This window comes from Eretmochelys imbricata, chromosome 11 (genome assembly GCF_965152235.1).
Source record: "Eretmochelys imbricata isolate rEreImb1 chromosome 11, rEreImb1.hap1, whole genome shotgun sequence".
NCBI lineage: Eukaryota > Metazoa > Chordata > Testudines > Cheloniidae > Eretmochelys > Eretmochelys imbricata.
In genome coordinates, this window is record NC_135582.1 from 82,831,734 (window position 1) to 82,848,236 (window position 16,503).

The 16,503-nt window shown below is 54.0% G+C and overlaps 1 non-coding gene across 1 annotated transcript; it reads right to left on the bottom strand.

Annotated features, from left to right (window-relative positions):
* Positions 1-11,270: 11,270 nt before the first annotated feature.
* Positions 11,271-11,352, bottom strand: TRNAS-CGA (transfer RNA serine (anticodon CGA)). The gene has a single exon. It is a non-coding gene; the product is annotated as a tRNA-Ser (tRNA).
* Positions 11,353-16,503: the final 5,151 nt, after the last annotated feature.

The following is a 16,503-nucleotide window of genomic DNA, read 5'->3' on the forward strand; positions in this document are numbered from 1 at the left end:
TCCATGATTTTGATGTGGACCAAAGTGAGGCTGACCGGTCTGTAGTTCCCTAAGTTCTCTTTCTTCCCTTTTTCAAAGATGGGTGCTATATTTCCCTTTTTCCAGCCATCCAAAACCTCCTGCAACTGCCATGAGTTTTCAAAGATAATGGCCAATGGCTCTGCAATCACAGCCGCCAACTCCTTTAGCACTCTCGGATGCAGCGCATCCGGCCCCATGGACTTGTGCTCATCCAGCTTTTCTAAATAGTCCCGAACCACTTCTTTCTCCACAGAGGGCTGGTCCCCTCTTCCCCATGCTGTGCTGCCCAGTGCAGTAGTCTAGGAGCTGACCTTGTTCGTGAAGACAGAGGCAAAAAAGCATTGAGTACATTAGTTTTTTCCACATCCTCTGTCACTCGGTTGCCTCCCCCATTCAGCAAGGGCTCCACACCTTCCCTGACTTTCTTCTTGTTGCGAACATACCTGCAGAAACCCTTCTGGTTACTCTTAACATCCCTTTGCTCGCTGCAACTGCAAGTGTGATTTGGCCTTCCTGATTTCACTCCTGCATCCCCGAGCAATAGTTTTATATTCCTCCCTGGTCATTTGTCCAATCTTCCACTTCTTGTAAGCTTCTTTTTCGTGTTTAAAATCAGCAAGGATTTCACTGTTAAGCCAAGCTGGTTGCCTGCTTATTTACTATTTACTATTTACCATATTTACTATTCTTTCTACACATCGGAATGGTTTGTTCCGGCAACCTCAAAAAGGATTCTTGAAAATACAGCCAGCTCTCCTGGACTCCTTTCCCCCTTCTGTTATTCTCCCAGGGGATCCTGCCCATCACTTCCCTGCGGGAGTCAAAGTCTGCTTTTCTGAAGTCCAGGGTCTGTATTCTCCTGCTCTCCTTTCTTCCTTGTGTCCGGATCCTAAACTCGACCATCTCATGGTCACTGCCTCCCAGGTTCCCATCCACTTTTCCTTCCCCTACTAATTCTTCCTGGTTTGTGAGCAGCAGGTTGGTTCCTCCAGCACTTGCACCAGGAAATTGTCCCCTACATTTTACAAAAACTTCCTGGATTCTCTGTGCACTGCTGTATTACTCTCCCAGCAGATACTGGGGTGATCACCCTTGTTGCTCACACTTCTCAGCTTATCCAGAGACTCTCAGATTTTTCTGCACTTTCATATCGGAGCTCTGAGCAGTCATACTGCTCCCTTACATACAGTGCAAGTCCCCCACCTCTTCTGCCCTGCCTGTCCTTCCTGAACAGTTTACATCCATCCATGACAGTGCTCCAGTCATGTGAGTTATCCCACCAAGTCTCTCTTATTCCAATCACGTCCTAATTCCTTGACTGTGCCAGGACTTCCACTTCTCCCTGCTTGTTTCCCAGGCTTCTTGCATTTGTGTATAGGCACTGAAGGTAACTCGCTGATCGTCCTGCTTTCTCAGTATGAGGCAGGAGTCCTCCCCTCTTGCGCTCTCCTGCTCTTGCTTCTTTCTGATATCCCACTTCCCCACTTACCTCAGGGCTTTGGTCTCCTTTCCCCGGTGAACCTAGTTTAAAGCCCTCCTCACTAGGTGAGCCAGCCTGCTTGCATAGATACTCTTCCCTCTCTTCGTTAGGTGGAGCCCGTCTCTGCCTAGCACTCCTCCTTCTTGGACACCATCCCATGGTCAAAGAATCCAAAGCCTTCTCTCCGACACCACCTGCGTAGCCATTCGTTGACTTCCACGGTTCAACGGTCTCTACCCGGGTCTTTTCTTTCCACGGGGAGGATGGACGAGAAGACCACTTGCACCTCAAACTCCTGTATCCTTCCTCCCAGAGTCACGTAGTCTGCAGTGATCCGCTCAAGGTCATTCTTGGCAGTATCATTGGTGCCCACACGGAGAAGCAGGAAGGGGCAGCGATCCGAGGGCTTGATGAGTCTCGGCAGTCTCTCCCTCACATCGTGAATCCTAGCTCCTGGCAAGCAGCAGACTTCTCGGTTTTCCCGGTTCGGAGGACAGATAGATGACTCAGTCCCCCTGAGGAGAGAGTCCCTGACCACCACCATCCGCCTCCTTCTCTTGGGAGCGGTGGTCGTGGAACCCCCATCCCTAGGACAGTGCATCTCATGCCTTCCAATCGGTGGGGTCTCCTTCTGTTCCCTTCCCTCAGATGTATCATCTGGTCCACTCTCCGCGTTAGTACCTCTGGAGAGAACATGAAAACGGTAACTTACTTGTATCTGCATTGCTGGTACATGGACGCTCCCCTTTCTTCTTCTGCAGGTAACGTGCTGCCAACTTTCTTCACCGTCCTCCTGTCCCCGCTGCGCAGCCTGCTCTGAATCTTCAGAACGTTGTGTCCGTAGAAGCATATCCTGACGTCCGTCCAGGAAATCTTCCCTTTCTCTTATGCAACGTGGGGTCGATACTTGTTGCTCCAGACCTTTCTCTTCCAATATGGAGACCAGCTTGCACTTTGTACAGACAAAGTCACTTCTGTCCTGTGGAAGAAAGACAAACATGGCACAAACTGTGCAGGTCACAACAGCTGATTGCTCACCCCCCATATTAGCTTCCTTCTAAGAGCTTCCCCAGCTGTTGCAGTAACTACTCAGAGAAGCCTCAAGATGAACATCGAAGTGGGCTCTCTTCCTATATCTCTTCCTGCACCTGACGGTTAGTGCTTAGCTTCTGCCCTGAAGCATGAGGGTTTGGAGCCCTTACCCCCAGGTTATTTATCCTGGCTCTGGGAGAAGAGTGGGGGTTGTTACCTGCTCCTGCAAACCCGGCAGTTTTTCACTTTGAAACTTTTCTTTCTCCACTCCCCTAGGACCAAGTCCCAGCACCTGTCTCTTAAGGTGGTCTGTTAACTCTGCTTCTGACTCCAAACCCTGTTGTACCCAATTGTCTTTAACTGCCTCCAAATCCAATCCACAATCCTTCAACAGCCCTCAAGCTGCTGAAGCAGCACCAAACCCAAAAGACCACTGACACTCTCCCACAATGCTCAGTTTACGTTAAACTCCTTACAAGTGGACTGAAATGCCTCCTTTCCCTGGAAGCCATCCTGCCCCCTTAGGCATCTTCTTCCGCTCCCCATGTACCAAGGAGGGTGGGCTCCTCAGCCACCTCCATCCCTCCGGGTCCCCTACCGCTGCCCCCATTTCCTTCTTAATCTCGTCTCAGGTTGACCCCCGTAACTGGAATGGGCCCTGATTCTTCCGTAATCCTTTATCCAAACAATTCACTACCCCGGCTTGCCAGAACCCACAACTACCATCACCACAGTCCGCCATAATAACCCCCTCCAAGCAGCTGCCTGGGCTGTTGCGGAGGGGGACTTACAGGCTGCCACTCAATGTATGTGAGTCATGGCACCAAGATGTTAGAGGGCTTCTCCCTTCACTCTCTCACGCCCTGGATCTTCTCGCTGAAACAGAGAGCTGAAAAACTAGCGAAGGTGCAGACAATTAGATGTTTCTGGGGGTTAGATTCCAGCAAGCAATGACTCCAGTTTCCTTTTGCCTTTTCCCCTCAACCTACTTCCTGTTTGCCCCCAATTTATACAGTAATATTCTCAGCTTATACCTCAAGGCTCTGTGTGAGCCACGGTGACACAGAGGGTTGGTGGACAGCAGAGTATCACAGAGCTGTAGATTCTGCCTGGCACTCTGTGGTTCTCAACCTGGGGCCCACAGGCCCCTTGCGGCCTGATCAGCACAGGTGCGGCCCACGTGACTTCCTCAGAGACACACAAATAGTATATATATTGTGTGGCTGCGGCCTGCGGAGCACACAGAGAGATCCATAGGCAGCCGCCATGGCAAATAGGTTGAGGACCACTACTGTAGACAAGGTAACACGTGAAGGGGACTGATCTTGATGGCTCCCTTTCTCAGTGTCTTCTGAGCAGGAATTGGATTTTCCACGGGGCACTTTCACTGCAGATCTGACAAAAGGCAAAGAAGGACCAATGTGAGATTTCTAAAGATAGCCACAGGACTTGACCCAAGAGTTAAGAGTCTGAAATTAGACTCCAAAATTTGAGCGGGATGAGGCGTGGCGCATGCTTTCAGAAATCTGAAAACAGCAACACGCCAATGTGGAAACGACAAGATCCAAACCACCGAACAAGAAAATCAACCTTCCACTGGTGACATCTCAATCTGTCCTCAACATGGACGCATGACCTCTGGAACGGTGGTTGAAACGCGAAGGGACGTATGATTCTTCAGCACATCTGGCCTGTCAATATCCTGCGATGCCAGCTACAACAGTGCCCTGTGAATGCCTGGTCTCCCTTTTAGGTGACACTGTCAACGAGAAGTGGGCAACATTAGCTCCTGCAAATGTCATCAAACCTGTTTGTCTGAGCGATTGGCTGAACAAGTAGTAGGACTGAGAGGGCTTGTGGGCTTTCAAGTTTTTCATTGTTTTATTTTTGAATGCAGTTATTCTACTTCTGTTACATGTGAAAAATGCAGATTTTTCTTCCCCATAATTACAGCACTTACTCCTAGACGACATTTGCTGACTGGCTTTAGCAAGAATCATTAAAAATGGGTCTTCACACATTTAGCACTGACTGTCAGCCCCTGCCATGTCGTGATACCATTCAAAGCACAATACACTGTTTTGATGAAAGCATTTCAGTGCTTGTAGGCTCGGAATGTATTCAGCTGATTTTTAGAGCCCGTTAGACTTTTGGTACATTTTTCAAAAGCATCTGTTTAAAATAATGTAGGTCTGGGATCGGGCACCTGACAACACAGATGGGGGCCTAGTGGGCTGTTCAAAACAGGTTAAGCACCAGGGGCTAGCTCCACAAAAATACTGAGCTGGGCTTGGCTGCTACTTTCCCTTTAGCTACCTAAATCTGACACTGAGATGCCACCGATCCTCAACCCCCCCAGCTACGGCCTAAATGTAAGGGGACTGTTGCCCCCTTATTAACAGTCAGTGGGGGTGTTTTGGTTGACTAGCTCCCAGTACTAAAAGGGGAAGGATCGATGGGAAACCAGGACCCTGAGACTGATAATCCCCAGGAACAATGGGGAGAGGCCAACGCTCCAGGTCAGCCTGAATGACAGGGCGAGAAGGCTAATGAGGGAGTCAGGAGGCCAGGGGGGTCCCGTCCTCTGTGTGAGCTGGATTTGCCTGGGTCAGACAGACAGAGTGGGGCCGAGCTAAGGAGAAAGCAGGGACCCGAGCTGAGCTGGGGAGCGGAGCTGTGCCGATCCAGAGGGACCAGTAAAGCAGCCCAGAGAGAGCAGACCTGTCCTGGGAGCAACCAGAGCCAGAGGGGCCAGAGAAGCAGCCCAGGGAGCTGGGGGCAGAGCAGCAGCCGTGCAGAGAGCGAGTGGTGGGGCTGGGGCTGGAGCAGTCCGGAGCTGGGTGCGGTGAGCAGCTGGGGAGAGCGAGGGGGACCCTGGGCAGCGGGCCCCGCACAGGGAGACGCCTCAGCCAAGGGGCTCTGCAGGCCAGGCTTGGATCGTAACCCCGACAGGGCGGGGGCCACACTGGGAAGAAGGGTCCTGCCACTTCGAGCCTGAGAGCGTGTGGCCACCACCAGAGCGAGTGTCCGACCCGCCGCATCCCCGCAGCACGGCCAGGGCCGGAGAAGGGGCCTGGGACTCACAAGGAGCAGACTGTGAACTGCCCTGACGTTCCAGAGACGCTGTTTGTGATGTTCCCTGCCACAGAGCGGGGTGATGTGTTTCCTTTCACCTTTCCCATTATTCCTTATTCCTTTTTTAAATTAATTGTTGATTAAATAACTTGCATTTGCTTTAAATCGTATGTAATGATCAGTGGGTCAGAGAAGCGCCCAGTGCAGAGAGAGTACCCCGGAGTGGGGACACCCAAGCCCCTGTCCTAGGTGACCGCAGTAGGGTTGGGGGTCGAGCCCCGCAGGAATCCTGGGCCCAGCCTTGTCGGGGTTACGAGGACTCTGCCAGACAGGAGAGTGGAAGGGGAGTCCTCGAGGGCAGGGAGGCCACTGGGTAAAGGGAGTGGGAGCGAGGACTCAGATCCTTTCGCTAGCCCACTTCACCGGGGTCGTGCAGAAGCCAGGACAGTTCCCCACAAGAGCAGGACTATTCCCCCGCTTACAGGAAAAAGGAGGTGCCTGAAAGTAGGACCCACAAAACCCAGCATGCGAGGCATCTCCACACCTACGGGAAAGGCCGATGGGAGGGGTGTGTCCTGAGCCCCACCCCTCTCTGGATCTCAGGTTACGAGGTCTGGCTTGGAGAGAGGTACCTCCCCTGGCTCCCGCCCGCCCAGCTTTCCCCCACCCCCTGCTCTGCCCTGCCCTGCCCCGGCCGTACCTGGTTCCAGCCCGGCCCTGCCGCGGGGTGGGACCAATACTGCTGCCAAGGCCGTCCTGAGAGGGGTGCGGGCCCGGGGCAACCCCCCTTCCTCCCCAGACCCCGCCCCGCTCCACCCCTTCCCCCAAGACCCTGCCTCCTTCCGCCCCTGAAGCAGCAAGATTAATCCCATACATTGCATTGATTGTGACTTATTTTCCTGATTTGAAACGAGACCAAAAGGACCTGAGTCTCCTCGCTGTCCATAGCCCCCCGCTCGGCCAACCAGCCCTGAGACTCTGAGGGGCGGGCGGCTGAGAGGTCTCACCAGAGGTCCCACAGGACGGCCAGGTCACCATCAGAGCGGATCGCTCTCAGATCCAGACCCACCTCTTTGTGACGACCTCCCGCGATGAGAGCAACCCCCCCTTGCCCACCCTCCACACACACCCCTCCTTGGGAGAGAGAGGGAAACAGGGAAAAAAGAAGCAAGAGAAGAGGAGAAAGGAGGGAGGAAAGAGGAAAAGGGAAACCCAAAAGGATAAACCCCAAGGTCCCCAGTGATTCCAAGCGTCAAAGCGCTCGGTAGGAAATCACATTCTGCCCCCTTAAGCCAGTGTTTTCTGTGCCGAGAATTCTGCCTGCAGCAGGTGCATCAGACCCAACAGCTTCCAAACCTCTCGCAGCCTCCGACCTTGTCCAAGGGACGTTCGTTTTCTGGCACAACCAGGGGTAGGAAAGGAGAAAACTCCACAGAGGCTCCTCCTCATGCTACGACGTGAATCCTAATTCTCTCCCCGTCCTCGAGGGGAGACCGGGAGAAGGAGACGTGTGGCAGCAAAGCCGGGGGGGTCTCAGCGACTGCCCTGGCCCTGCACCTCGGCCCTGCCCCGCTGATGTCGGGGTCTCTCTGTGAGGTCACCCCCTCCCCACCACCTTTGCCCAATGGGCTGAGGTCCTGCAAAAGGCCTTTGTGATGTCACTGCCCCCCCACCCCTCCCCTCCCAGCTGATGTCCTGCCCCTGCCCAGCCTCTTGGAGCTTGGAGTTGTTTCCCCCGGATCTCCGCACTCAATGACTGGTGAGTCGGGGGATGGAGCCGGCTATACAATAAACCACCAGTTTTTCATAAATTAGTCGACTTAAGGCCAGAAGGGACGATTGGAGCATCTAATATGACATCCTGCATCTCCCAGCCCTCCCGTGTGTCACAAGAGCTGCTTTTTGATGAAAGCACTTTACCGAAAGGCATCTAGTCTTCACTGGAAGACATCAAGAGATGGAGAATCCATCACTTCTCTTGGCAGTTTGTTCCAGTGATGAGTCGCCCTCCCTCTTACAAATCTCTGCCTTGTTCTAATGGTATTTTTCTGATTTCTGCTTCCAGCCATTGGTTCTTGTTCTGCCTTTCTTTGCAAGACTAAAGAGCCTTTTAAATACTTGGTGTTTTCTCTCAGCGAAGGCACTGCAGGCTGCCATCAGCTCACCTCTCCATCTTTTTAAAAACTAAACAGACTGAGTTTTTCAATCCCTCCTTATAAGTCTTCTCCAGCCCTCAAATATGGCTCTTTTCTGCACCCTCTCCAGTTTTTTTTAACGTTATTTTTGAAATGTGGACACCAGAACGGGATGCAGTATTCCAGTGTCAGTCTCCCCATTGCTGAATCAGCTCCCTTTCCATCCTCTCTTTATCTATCCATGGATGGCGTCACGGACTCACAGGACTTGTGCTCTCTCTCAGCCTCGTACAGTCCTTGGGAGGAACCCCCTTCAGTGTGACAGCCCTTCTCGGAGATCCACTCTCTCGAGGGTTAAGCCGTAGGCCCTTCCGCCTCCTGGAACCCCTCTTCTCTGAGCCTTGAGCATGCCTGTCTGCCGTGGGCCCCCTCAGGGAGTCCCCTCACTCTGGACCCCTGGGGCCTCTACTCCCAGAGGGAAGAAAGCAACCCCGATCCCGAGACTGCCGTGACTCTCAGCCAGCGTAAAAGAGAGGGGTTTATTGAGCGTCTGAACACAGCACAGGAAACTCTCAGGGCCTCAGGCTTAATCTCCCTCTGCACAGTCCATCTAGGTCTCTCCTGCACCCGTGTGGACTCTGGCTGTTTTCTCTCCCCAGTCCAGAAGCCCGCTCCTTCCAGCTAAGCGTCCGATATCACCTTCCCACAAGCCTGTGTCCTTTGCCTTCTGTCCCAGGTGAACAGGCTGCCTGGGTCTCCTCTATCTCAGCCCCTCCTCTCCTCCCTCTTTTCTTTCCCCCTGGCTGGAAGCAGTGACCGGGTCTTCTGTCCTCAGCCCATTGTCAAACTACTGGCCCGACCTGGCTGTGACTTCCAAGCTGGGCCTCCCGCTCACCAGTTGCTGGGGTATCCGTTCTCCAGGCCTTTGCCTGAGGGCCCAACTGACAGGAGAGATCACCGCTGGTCCTCTGTAACAACAAACTACCTCTCCCACCTCGTTAAACAAACAGCACCCAGGGAAACTGAGGCATGCAAACCACTGAAAAACCAAGAAAATCCCCCCATCATCACCGATGGCTTTGGCCCTGTTCCCCACAGCATCGCACCAGGAGCGGATGTTGAGCAGCTTGCCCGGTATGACACCTAAATCCTTGACAGAGTCACGGCTTCCCGGAGTACAGTTCCCCCTCGGTGGCCCGCCTGCTCTGTCCTGCTGCCCCCTCCCACTGCGCCAAGAGGGGACCTGGTGACTGGAGCTGCTGTGGTTGTGTGAGAGCGCCAGGCTGAGAGACCAAAGGGCACCTCCGTTCTGGAACAGAGGGGTCTGGCCGGTAGGCGCAGTCGCCCCCGGTTTGGGGCACAGAAGGGGCTGTGGCTGGCAGCAGCTTGAAGCCCGACCCCCAGCTGCGCTAGGCACTGTTTGAATGAGTGCAACGTCCGTGTTACATACGGGCTCCTGGGGCTCGGTCGGAAGCACTGAACTGCCTCAGAGTTCTCTGTTTGCAAGGTCGGTGCCAGGAGATTAGAGAGACAAGGCGGGGAGGGGATCTCTTTCATTCTCCAACTTCTGCTGGGGAGAGACCAGCCTTCGAGCTCCACAGAGCTCGTCCTCAGGCCCTGGTCTCTCTCCCCAACAGAAGCGGGTCCAATAAACCATATGGCCTCCCCGGCCTGGTCTCTCGGTGTTTTCTGCTCCCACGGGCGTGGCTGGGAAGGGCCACAGGGCTCAGCAGGCTCAGGGAGAAACCTCAGCCCCACTGGAGACAGGAGGGGAGCAAACCTCACACTCTGCGTGGTCACTGCAGGTCTGTGCAACTGCCCCCCACTCACTCAGTGGCAGTCTGTGGGGGAGGTCTAGGGTGGCCAGGTGTCCTGATTTTAGAGAGACAGTCCCGATTTTTGGGTCTTTTTCTTATATAGGCTCCGATTACCTCCCACCCCCGTCCCGATTTTTCACACTTGCTGTCTGGTCACCCGAGGGAGGTCTGGCAGCCCCCTCCCCAGCCACAGTCCGTGCGTACCCAGCAGTCTGTGTGTGTCTCAGCAGCCCCCTGCTCACTCCCACGTGGAGCCCAGATCGGGGTGGGCTGGGCCTCTGGTTTGTTTCATCCCTGAAGGGTTTTCTGGGCACTAACTGGGACCCCAAGTTTCTCCTACTTTGAGGAAATCCCTGTGAAAACTCAGCTTTTCCGGGTGTCTGTTTCACACCCTCTGCCAGAGACGTTCCCCATTCTTTCTCCAGTTCAGCTGGCAGCAGGTCTCGTGCGAGGGGCGGGGGAGAGCTGAGATTTCAGGCTGCCGTCATATGGTGGGATTGCTGCGATTAACTGGCTGAACGTGCTAATTCTGAGGACGAAACGGGGAAAGGGGCAGAGATCGAGAGTCAGGGAGTGAAATGGAGAAAATACAGGAAGCATTTCGAGCAAGGGCGAAGTGCAATGACCAGAATCCAGAATATTCTCTGCACCCCTTGTCTAACTCTGGGCCTGATTCTCTTCTGCATTGACAGCCCTTTCCCTGTCTCCGGCTGTGTCTGGAGGGCTTTATGCCCCTGTGCAGCCCCTTCACACTGCCAGGAAGGGAGAGGTGTTATGGAATCTTAGCCCAAAGAGGAACCAGGCCCTGTGTCACCTTCATCCTGGGTTTCAGATGACCCCGAGAAGTTGGGGGGCCACCGGGGCCTAGAGCATGGCCCTGCCACAGAGGCCCCGCCCTCGGTCATCCTCTTCCCCCGAGGCCCCGCCCACCCACTGTTCACTCCTCTGGCCCCCGAGGTCCCCCTACCTGCCCCTCGCTCCTCTCCACCTCTTCCCCCAGGACTCCACTCACCCCCTGCTTGCTCCTCTCTGCCCCTTTCGCCTAAGGGGTCTACCGGGGGGCCATGGGGCCAGGCACCTGTCCCTTTTCTCTGTCTCTGGTGAGCGGGGGGCAGTGGGGTCCTTGGGGAAGGAGGTGGAGCAGGACAGGAAGAGGTACGAGAAGACGGGGCTGCGGGGGAAAAGGCCGAGAGGGGGTGGGGTGCAGGTTTTGGGGGAGGAGGCGGAGGGGGGATGGGAAGAGGCAGAGCAAGAGCAGGGCATTGGGCTAAGAGGCAGAGGGGAGCGGGGTGCAGGCGGGGCCCCCACTTCTCTGGAGCTTCGCTTCCAGCGCTCGAAAGATGACCACGGGCCCACGGGCCTCCGGAGGGGAGACCCGCCCCACATCCCCAGTGTTTCCGCCCTGCATGGACGGCCTTTTGGGGGAGGCTCAGGCTCCCGTGGCCTCTTGTACAGGCTGCCCGTGCTCAGCTCCTTCCACGCTCTGGAGAGGAGCAGCACCCAGGGGTGGGGCTGAGCCGGGGGGCACTGGGTGAGGGGCAGAGGCCTCGGGAGCTGAGACCGCAGGGACACAGCGTGAGGCACCATCCCAGGCATCCCCATGAAAGGAGCAGAACAGGGTTTACCTGGGGTGGGGAGCGTATGGAGAGCGTCTCAGGGTCGGTGGAGATGTATTGCCCTGGTGAGCAAGTGTGGGTAAAACACAGGCCTCGCTGTGAGCAGGATTTGAACCTGCGCAGGGAAACCCGAATGGATTTCGAGTCCAACGCCTTAACCGCTCGGCCCTCACAGCTGTGAGTGACGTGGCCCCCAGTGGCAGTCTCTACTGGAGCGGCTGGAAGCCGACGGGAGGGAGCTCTCCACCCTCAACGAGCAGCCGTAGCCATGTTGGCAGGAGAAGCTCTCCCAGCACCATAGCACTGTCCACACCGGCGCTTAGGTCCGTGTAACTTGTGTCACTCGGGGGGTGGCTTATTCACACCCCGAGCCACATACGTTCTACCGACACAAGGGGGAGTGTAGACGCAGCCTTAGCAGAGACGCGATTAAGATCCACTTCCTGGACACTACTGTGCTAATAAGCGATGGTCACATAAACACCACCCTATACCGGAAACCTACTGACCGCTGTTCCTACCTACATGCCTCCAGCTTTCACCCTGACCACACCACACGATCCATCGTCTACAGCCAAGCTCTGCGATACAACCGCATTTCCTCCAACCCCTCAGACAGAGACAAACACCTACAAGATCTCTATCAAGCCTTCTTACAACTACAGTACCCACCTGCGGAAGTGAAGAAACAGATTGATAGAGCCAGAAGAGTACCCAAAAGTCATCTTCTACAGGACAGGCCTAACAAAGAAAATAACAGAACGCCACTAGCCGTCACCTTCAGCCCCCAACTAAAACCCCTCCAACGCATTATTAAGGATCTACAATCTATCCTGAAGGATGACCCAACACTCTCACAAATCTTGGGAGACAGGTCAGTCCTTGCCTGCAGAGGAAGCAACCTGAAGCAAATACTCACCAACAATCACACACCACACAACAGAACCACTAACCCAGGAACCTATCCTTGCAACAAAGCCCGTTGCCAACTGTGCCCACATATCTATTCAGGGGACACCATCACAGGGCCTAATCACATCAGCCACACTATCAGAGGCTCGTTCACCTGCACATCCACCAATGTGATATATGCCATCATGTGCCAGCAATGCCCCTCTGCCATGTACATTGGTCAAACTGGACAGTCTCTACGCAAAAGAATAAATGGACAGAAATCAGATGTCAAGAATTATAACATTCATAAACCAGTCAGAGAACACTTCAATCTCTCTGGTCACGCGATTACAGAGATGAAAGTTGCGATATTACAACAAAAAAACTTCAAATCCAGACTCCAGCGAGAGACTGTTGAACTGGAATTCATTTGCAAATTGGATACAATTAACTTAGGTTTGAATAGAGACTGGGAGTGGCTAAGTCATTATGCAAGGTAACCTATTTCCCCTTGTTTTTTCCTTCCCGCCCCCCAACCCCCACCTCAGACTTTCTTGTTAAACCCTGGATTTGTGCTGGAAATGGCCCATCTTGATTATCAAAGACATTGTAAGGAGAGTGATCACTTTAGATAAGCTATTAACAGCAGGAGAGTGGGGTGGGGGGAGAGAAAACCTTTTGTAGTGGTAAACACCCATTTTTTCATGCTTTGTGTGTATAAGAAGATCTTGTGTACTTTCCACTGTATGCATCCGATGAAATGAGCTGTAGCTCACGAAAGCTTATGCTCAAATAAATTGGTTAGTCTCCAAGGTGCCACAAGTCCTCCTTTTCTTTTTACTGATAAAGTTTGCGGATGATACCAAGATGGGAGGGGATGCAAGTGCTCTGGAGGATAGGATTAAAATTCAAAATGATCTGCACAAACTGGAGAAATGGTCTGAAGTTAACAGGCTGAAATTCAATAAGGACAAATGCAAAGTACTCCCCTTAGGACCGAACAATCAGCTGCACACATACAGAGCAGGACGTGACAGCCTAGGAAGGAGTACTGCGGAAGGGGATCTGGGGGTCATAGTGGACCACAAGCTAAATATGAGTCAACAGTGTAACACTTGCAAAAAAAGCAAACCTGATCCTGGGCAGGATTAGCAGGAGTGTTGTAAGCAAGATACGAGACGTAATTCTTCTGCTCTACTCCATGCTGATGTGGCCTCAGCTAAAGTATTGTGTCTAAGTCGGGGCGCCACATTTCGGGAAGGATGTGGACAAATTGGAGAAGGTCCAGAGGAGAGTAACAAAAATGATTAAAGGTCTAGAACAGGGGTTCTCAACCTTTTTCTTTCTGAGGCCACCCACAACATGCCATTAAAATCTCCAGGGCCCAGTGTGGGAGGGGGAGGCTCTGGGCCGGGGAAAGGGGGGAAAACAAGGGCATAGGTATAGTTTGACTTCTGTTTTGGGTGGGCAGGAGCCAGTGAGGCTCAAGCCAGCTCCGACGTCGGGGTCTGGGGAGGGTATGCTACATCCACCCCCTGACTCACCTCAGCAGGCCACCCGCCTGTCTGGACTTGGGGGGGGCCTACAACCAAAAATTATAACTCAAAGGTGGGGGGGGCTCAGCTCAAAAAGTTTGAGGTGCAGGGAGAGGGATAGCTAGGGGCTGTGTGCAGGGGGGTAGCTCAGGGTGCAGTGAGGGGGGTAGCTAGGGGCTGTGTGTGGGCAGAGGGTAGCTCAGGGTGCAGGGAGGAGGTAGCTAGGGGCTGTGTGTGGGCAGAGGGTAGCTCAGGGTGCAGGGAGGAGGTAGCTAGGGGCTGTGTGTGGGCAGAGGGTAGCTCAGGGTGCAGGGAGGAGGTAGCTAGGGGCTGTGTGTGGGCAGAGGGTAGCTCAGGGTGCAGGGAGGAGGTAGCTAGGGGCTGTGTGTGGGCAGAGGGTAGCTCAGGGTGCAGGGACGAGGTAGCTAGGGGCTGTGTGCTCTTAGGGCTCCCCTGCGCTCCCTGTACCCTGAGGGCTCTGCCAGCCACAAAGCAGCCGGGTCCCCCCGCCCAGGCAGCTCTTACCAGCTGCATGAGCAAAGGGGAGCAGCTTCAACCCCCTGCAGCAGCAGGAGACGAGGCAACGCTGCGCCCGCCTGCTCCATGGCACCAGTCAGAGCAGCAGCTGTCCCACGCTGCCGGACTCTGGCTTCCCACCTCCTACCTAGCCAGGGCGTGGAGAGAGGAGGTGGTGGAGGGGGGGTGTGGAGCTACCCCAGGACTGCCCTGCTCTTGCACTGTAGTTTGGGGGGGGGTAACACCCCTGTGTTCCCCCAACTCTGCCCATGGGCTCAGGGCTTCTGTCCCTTGGGGAGCACCGGGGCTCGGGGCTCCAGAATTCAGCCCTGCTGCTCCCGGCTTCAGCCCTGCGGGAGGTGCTGGGGTTCGGGCTTTGGATTTTAGCCACGGGGCCCTGCGGCCCCCCTGAAAGGGTTCATGGACCCCCAGTGGGCCACGAACCCCCTGTTGAGAACCGCTGGTCTAGAAAACATGATCTACGAGAAAAGGTTGAAAGAACTGGGTTTGTTTAGTCTGGAGAAGAGAAGACTGAGAGGGGACATGAGAACAGTTTTCAAGTACATAAAAGGTTGTTACAAGGAGGAGGGAGAAAAATTGTTCTTGTGAATCTCTGAGGACAGGACAAGAAGCAATGGGCTGAAATTGCAGCAAGGGAGGTTTAGGTTGGACGTTAGGAAAAACTTCCTGCCAGCATAGTTAAGCACTGGAACAAATTACCGAGGGAGGTTGTGGAATCTCTGTCATTGTAGGTTCTTAGCAGGATCGACTGTCACCGCTCAGGGATGGTCTAGATGAGGGGTAGTCAATTATTTTTTGTCAAGTCCAAATTCTTCATCAATGTACAGTCAGGGGCCAGACTGCAGAGAAAATCATTTAAAAAAATAATAATAATGATAATATGTAAATAAAAAGTTTGTGGGGTCTGTTCAAAAGCGTCTGGCAACCCGGATTTGGCCCGTGGTTCGCCTGTTGACAGCCCCTGGTCTAGATAATACAGGAGAATTACGGAGACCTCGGGAATGGAGGTTGTTGGTAACTTTGCCCAAGCCGTTATGGGCTGCTCCTCAGGGCGGAGTGCTGGGAACGGGGGCTCACACGCTGCAGCGGCTGCCCGGCAAGTTTCTGATTCTCGCCCCCTGACGGCAAGGGTGATGCGTGAGGCACCCGGGGGCGCTTTGGCACCAGTGGGTGCGCAGTGCAGGCCGGGGCCCTTTCAAACGCAGCCGCTCCTCCAGAGCGCGGCAGGCGGGCAGGAGTTCGGGCTCCAGCAGCTGACGCTCTCGGCCAGGTTCCAGCAGCAGCTCAGGGAGCTTCTTTCCTGGACTGAGACTAAGGTTGCAGGCTTGTCCCCCTCCCAGCCAGAGGCGGGAAACAGCCCCTGTGGCTAGTGCAGACCCCAGCACTCCTTCTCGGGAGCTCACAGCTGTGCCTGTGAACCTCAGCGTCTTCACCTGTACGTGGCTGGCCTTCCGCGTGGCAAGTAGTGGGTGGGGGTGGGGACAGGCAGCCCCGATGTGCCTAACTGGACGATGCCATGCCGGCACAGCTCAGTATTTGTTGGGTTTTTTTGTTTTTCGTCTCCGCTGCTGCCTGACTGCGTACTTCTGGGGCCACATGGTGTCTGGCTGACGGGTCCGTCTGTAACTCTGGTGTTCGTATTTTTGAGGTTCTCCTGTACTTAGTCCTGCCTTGAGTGCAGGGGACGGTACTAGGACGGTCCTTCCAGTTCTGTGATTCCATGGACAGGACTAATGTGGGATTTTTAATCTGACTTCCTGCATTACACCAACAATATGATTTTACCCAGTAATTCCCGCAGTGGAGGGAATATTCATCCCTACTATTTAAGAGAACACAAAGGATCCACTGATCAAGTTCCAGATCTCCGCTGTATAGTGGTGTGCAGTGAGCCCCGTGCAGCTGAGCTCCTTGGCAGTGGGAAGTATGCATCCCCTGTCAGTGCTCCTGAAATGCTACCCCACACCTTTGCAGTGCAAGACTAGGTCTTTTCAGAAAGAATGCTCTACAGCCACCAAGAAGGGGCCAGGCTTTACCTGAGAGCTAGGTTCATACCGAACCCTGCCTCTGTCAGACATCTTTTACTTCCAAAATCTCCTCCTGGACGATTTAGGCATATAAGCATCACTCCTGATCCCTTCCCAGAACCCCACCCCTGAATGCTACATGCATGTAAAGCAAATGTTGACAGATTATCTGTTTTGGTCATGAGCCAGAAACATAGCGAATACTCTGACTCTGCAGCTCTCTCCAGAAAACCATGGCAAGAGAGTTTATTTGTAAATGGGAAGAAATAATCTGCATTTTTAAAGGTCTTTGGGACAGTGATAAAAGTCATTTTAGACATGCAAAGTACTATGA